The sequence below is a fragment of the Vulpes lagopus genome, chromosome 12 (assembly GCF_018345385.1).
Source record: "Vulpes lagopus strain Blue_001 chromosome 12, ASM1834538v1, whole genome shotgun sequence".
NCBI lineage: Eukaryota > Metazoa > Chordata > Mammalia > Carnivora > Canidae > Vulpes > Vulpes lagopus.
The window spans coordinates 56,215,048-56,221,680 of NC_054835.1; positions in this window are offsets into that span (position 1 = coordinate 56,215,048).

Sequence of the window (6,633 nt, forward strand, 5' to 3'; positions counted from 1 at the left end):
AACTCTCTTATATTTAAGCTCACAGTGGGCCCTGCATTCCCACATCACTCCTTCTCCTGGGCTCTTGCTCCATTTGCTCATAATGGATCTGCAAAACGAGGCTGGCAAGAGGTTAAGTAGCTTCTGTTAATGACACAGCATACTATCCTCCAAGAAAGCTGTAGCATATTGTCTCCACTAGGAGGATTCCTGGTAACTCTGTCAAGAAGGAAATGAAATAGGATGAGATTCATAGTCAAAAACATGACTGCATCCCACAGATACATACAATCATACTCAAAGTTCTGTACTCACATTGTGTTTCCCAGAATTTTGGTTTTACTCAGTTTTTTTTTTTTTTTTAATGTCTCTAAATAGTGTTGATCTTGGCGGGATCTTTAGATGATGGGTAACAATAAGCTCATCTTTTAAGTTTTTTTCATATTTGAGTTAAAATGTGACAATGAAATAAAGAGTTTAATTTTTATACTTGTACACTCTGTCAAATAATTTTATCTTCTTATCTGTGCAAAGTAAAAGTATTAGCTTGCTTTCACATGGGGGTGTGTGTGCATAAATATGGGTGTACTGCTCTTTAATCGAAAATTTAATAAGGTATATATTGAAATTTGGTGGGACCTTGAACGACCTTGACTGAATCACAAATGTCTTCTCCACTAGCATGAAGAATTTTCCACACCCCAGAGTCTTCTCATACCCATACTTTTGACAACATAAAATAGCTCAGCCTCTATGGAAAACAAGGTGGTTACAGAAAAAACTAAAACTAGAATTTACTGTATGATCCAGCAGTTCCATTTTGGGGAATGTACCCAAAACTATTGGAAGCATGAACTTAAAGGGATACTTGTACTATCACGTTAATAGCAGTATTTTTTACAGTTGCCGAAAGGTGGCAGCATCCCAGGTGCCCATCGGCAGATGAGTGAATAAACAAAATTGGTCTGTTCACGCAGTGGAGTATTATCCAGTCATGCAAAGGTGTGAAGCGCTGACACCTACAGCACGGATGCACCTCGAGAACCCCAGGCTAAGTGAGACATGCCTGTCACAAAAGATAAATACTGTATAATTCCATGTGCGTCAAATACCTAAAACAGTCAAATTCATAGAGACAGAAAGAATAGTAGTTGCCAGGGCCTGGGTGGGTAGAGGAACAAGGAAATGTGTTTAACGGTGTTAGAAAACCATAGGCCCAAAATGGTGTCACTTAAGCCAAGTCACCAAATCTGGACTTAGTACCTAAGTTCCTTGCAGTGTCGTTTGAACGGTCAGGAATTTTCTGATCAGCATCAGTGAGGTGATCCATTACGTGGGCCTTCTCCAAACCACAGAAGAAGATAAGGGAATCTGCGTGGTAAGACCCACTGCCCCTCCGTTAAGGGAAGGTGATCTTGCCTCAAACAGTCCTTTCCTTTTTTTTTTTTCCTCTAACAACTTTCTTTTCCTACCCTCCTTCCTATACAAATCTTCCTTTGTGCAACTCTCTACTTGGTATGGCGACAAGATGCTGCTTGATTCGTGCATCTCTTAATAAAGCCAAGTGGATCTTCAAATTCACTCGTTGAATTTTGTTTTTGTTTTGTTTTTTTGACAATGTGTATAGTGTGTCCTCTGGGGAAGGTAAGAGTTCTGTGTTTGGACAGTGGTGATGGTTGCACAATGTAAATGTACTTAATGCCGCTGAACTATGCACATCAAAATGGTTAACGTGGTACATTTTATGTGTGTGTGTGTAGTTTTTTAAAAAGATTTATTTATTTATTTATTTATTTATTTATTTATTTATTTATGATAGACATAGAGAGAGAGAGTCAGACACAGGAGGAGGGAGAAGCAGGCTCCATGCCGGGAGCCTGACGTGGGACTCGATCCCGGACTCCAGGATCGCGCCCTGGGCCAAAGGCAGGCGCCAAACTGCTGAGCTACCCAGGGATCCTCTTATGTGTGTTTTACTACAATTAAAAATAATGAAAAACTGAGGGGAACTGCATAAGTGCTTGTGTTTTGGAGGACCGCAGGGCCACCCCTAAATTGGAAGATTTACTGGAAGGAATTACGGGATTTAGCTTATCAGTGTACTCATGGCTCGGGTTAATTATGGTGACATGATAAGGATGGATCACGGGACAAAGAGCCAGGCAGACTCTGGAGGAACCCAGGCACAGGCTTCCTTACACTCTCCTTCGCCTTGTAGCAGGGTGCAGGGGTGCACGAGCACCTGGCCCTGGGGGGTCCCAAACAGACCAGGCTCAGCCTCTTGCCACTGACAAAACCCAAAGCCAGAGAGATGAGTGGTGGGAAACAAGAAAGGAATTTATTCCAATGAGGCCTCCCCCACATGAAGACAACGTCTCAAAGACTGTGCCCAAAGTGCTGAAAACACTTCTAGGTTTATATAAGGATGGTGTGGGACAAAGGTGGGTGGGGATGTGCAGGTGGGCGGTGAAGGTCAGGTTGATCCTTGTCTTAGGGTCAGTCAAGGGAGGTCTTGCTGGCTCAGGGCAGGTAGTTCCAGTTCCTCTGTGGGATGCTTTGCCCACAGGGCCTTTAGCCCGAGTTAGATCAGCTGGAGAGGAGAACTTAATTAGAAAGTACAGAATAAAGTCAGAATGGAGGTGGCTGATGCCCTCTCCCCCTGAGGGAACGCAAAGAGCTCCCTCTTCCAGCAGCAAGAACGTGTGCAGTGTTCCTGCCCCGGAGCCCACCAGCAACACAGCCCCCCAGGTTTCCACTGGGTGCAGGTCACACGGGCTCTCTCCGCCTGGCACATCTGGAGATGCCAGACCCTCAGAGAGACCACATGGTTTGCCCCAACGGGGCACAGGGAGCCGCCCTTACCAGTTAACCGGTGGCTAGAAATGCTCCGAGAGCCTGCGTGCAAGTCTGCAGGCGGCCTTCCAGGGACAGTGGTCTCAGGCCTGCTGTGCTAATCCTGTCACGTGTAAGCCCAAAGCAGTGTTCAGAAGGGTCTTATACACAGGGTTGGGATAGTTTTTCTTCCTCACTAATGATAGAGGAAAGCCTACAGTGGGAAAGGTCTTGAAATGAACTGGCCCCCCGGTTTAATGTCAGACGTTTCTTTTAGGGTCACAATCCTTAGAATCGCTCTGCCTTGCTTGTACTTGAGAAGTAACTATAAGCCTGACTTTAATAGGTGGGACTCTCCAAATTTCCCCCATCCTGACACTTCCCAGGAAGGCTTCGTATCAGGGGACTTTAGAATTGTCCTCAAGAACGATGATCTGTCCTGAACCCGTTTCTAGGCCTGCCTCATTTGAACAAATGTCAAAAAACAGGATAGCAAGGATTTGAATGATTCTAGAAACCTCACTGCTGTTCTTGAATCATGTTTAATTACAAATCAAAGCATTTAAACAGACTATGTGTGTCTTATTTCCTCGAATTGAGACACTGATTTGTGGTTTTTTATTTTGTTTTTAACACGTTTTTAACGCCTTTTTAAAATTTAATTTTTTAATTTTAGAGAGAGTATGATCAAGGAGAGGGGCAGAGCAGAGGAAGAGAGAGAAGCCCAAGCAGACTGCACTAAGTGCAGAGCCCAATGCAAGGCTTGATCCCAGAACCCTGAGATCACGACCTGAGCCAAAAATCAAGAGTCTGACGCTTAACCAACTGAGCCAGCCAGGTGCCCCAACACCTTTTTATTCTTTCTTTTCTTTTTTTTTTTTTTTTAAGATTTTAAAAATTTATTCATGAAAGACACAGAGAGAGAGGCAGAGACATAGGCAGAGGGAGAAGCAGGCTCCCTATAGGGAGCCTGATGTGGGACTCGATCACGACCTGAGCCAAAGGCAGATGCTCAACTACTGAGCCACCCAGGCACCCCACCTTTTTTTTTTAAGTCAAGTCTGCACCCAATGTGAGGCTCAAACTCATGACCCCGAGATCAAGAGTCACATGCTCTACCAACTGAGCCAGCCAGGCGCCCTTTGGGACACTCATTTTGTAATTGAAAAAAATATTCTTTGTAATATTGATGCAGCTTTGGAATATCAGTGAGGTCTGGAGCCAATGGCCAAGAAAATTCTTTAGACATCTTTGGTGCAGAAAGGTGATTTTATTAAAACACGGGGACAGGACCCATGGGCAGAAAGAGGCGCTGCCCTGGGGTTGTGAGATATGGCTGATTATATACCTGGGAGTTGGAGGAGGTGAGGAAAAAGGGAAGTGTCCAAAAGGACTTTGATATGCTAAGGATGATCCTCAGGATACTATTATCAAGCTAAGGTTGTTTTTCCCTCTAGCAAAGCATTAAGACGGTTGGGATTTTCCTGGAGGAACTTCACACCTATCCCACCCAGGGTGGGGAGGGGGAGAGAGGTTGCGGGGTGTCTGTCACCTTGTGCTTTGTCCTCAGCTTGCCTTCTGCTCCCTCATCAATATGACCTAAGTATCCACTTCTGTTACTTCTGGTCCTCCAAGAAAAGGGAGTCTTGGGCAAAGTGGATCAAATTCCAGCCATAGAGTGGGACACAGAAGAGATAATTAGGTTTGAAAAGTTAATGTCTCATTAAACTATAACTACTTTGGCTTGTTTGGCTGGGTTCTTTTGGGTAGGTTCCCAGCAAGTAATATACAGACAACTCTTTTCTACAACTCCAATTTCTGAAGAAGAGAACTGTCTATATTTTCTTAAAGAAATATGGAAACGTGTTCCATGGAAATACTCTGACTCTTAAAATTTTATGTGATTTCCTTTTTGCTTGTTTCTTTAACAGTGTTTTACTTTATTGAATTAAGAAATAGATGGTTAGTATTAATTTTTGGATATAAAAAATAGACTTTAATTTCTAGCCTAATTTGGGTTCAGAAAAAAAATTGAGAGGAAGGTACAGAGATTTCCCATACACCCCGCCCCACTCATGCGTCGTGTCCCCACTAGCAACATTGCCACCGGAGTGGCACATTGGCTACCATCAATGAACCTCCACTGATACATCATCATCATCCAGAGTCCATTGTTCACATGAGGGTTCACCTTCCTGTACATTCTGTGGGTTTGGGCAAATGTACCATGTGTCCACCATCATAGTGTCATATGGAGTAGTTTCATGGAGTAGTTTCACTGTCCTAAAGACCCCCTGTGCTCCTCCTCTTTATCCTTCCCTAACCTATTTATCCTCCCTGCTGGCAATCTCCGATCTTTTCACTGTCTTCAGACTTCTGCCTTTTCCAGAATGTCATGTAGTTAGTTGGGAACACACAGTCTGTAGCCTTTCCATTATTGGCTTCTTCAACTAGTCATATGCATTTAAGATTTCTCCATGTCTTTTCATGGCTTGATAGCTCATTTCTTCTTAGCGCTGAATAATATTCCCTTGTCTGGTTTGTTAAAAACAAGACCAGACCAGGCCCCAAATGAACTCCTTTATGCTAAGTCCCAAGTCACCTTCACCATTACTGTTTCAGCTCTCCCAGAAATGGAATCTTAAACTAGTCGATCAGGAATCGCCTGATGGACCCGCACCATCCCCTAAAGGAAAATAACCTTGCAATAACCAACCTGCTTTTTTTTTTTTTTTTTTTTTGCTATAACTCCCTTGTTCCTGCTTCCTGCTGCCTATAAAAGTCTTTCATTTTGTACAGCTCCTCAGAGCACCTTTCTATCTGCTAGATCGGATGCTGCTGGGTTCAAGCAGATTTTTGTTAAACTCTTAACATATTTATTATGCCTCAGTTTACCTGCCAGCATGGTGTATGCACCTTAGGTTTTGAAATTATGAATAAAGCTTCTGTAAACATCCTTATGAAGGTTTTCGTGTAGACATAAATTTTCAACTCCTTTGCTAAATCCCAACAAGCACAGTTGCCGGAATATATGGTAAGAGTGTGTTAGTTTTGTAAGAAAGTGACCAACTGTCTTCCAAAGTGGCTGCGCCATTTTGCAGTCTCTACCAGCACCAAAGTTCCTGCTGCTCCTCATCCTCAGCTGCATTTGGTGGTGTCAGTGTTGTGGGTTTTGGCTATTCTGCTAGGTGTGTACCAGCATCTCATTGTTGATTAAATGCAGATTAAACTGCATTTCCCTGAGGACACAGTATGAGGAGCACCTTTTCATCTTTGTATTTTCCATCTGTTGTCTTCTTTGGTGAAGTGTCGGTAGGGTCTTTGGTTTTTTGGGTTTTTTAAAATATATTTTGAATACAGTCCTTTACCAGATGTTTCTTTTGCAAATATTTTCTCCCAATTATCTATCATTTATTCTTCTCTTGAGTGTGATTTCTTCCTGTTGATCCATAATATATTAAATTTCAATACTAGGAAGTATGTTTTTGTTAATTTGGTAGGCCAAGAAACTATAATGTTTTACAGTGGCTTTCAAACGACATGATTTTCAACTTTGTATACAAATAGTCTGGACAGTCTGTGACCACTGGTGTCATTGGTTGTGACTGCTGGTTTTCTGAGCTACTGTTCAATCTGGAAGGTTTGATGTTTTTATCTGGAGTAGTTCTGCCCTAATTCTGTGAGAAGAGAGACAGATAATTTAAAGAAAAAACTGATTGCCGTTTTAGAGACATCAAATCCAAAAGAGACTCATTTGGGCATTTCTTTTTGACTGCGTTTCAATTCATAGGTCCTCTTATTTTCTTTTCTTCTTTAAAATGT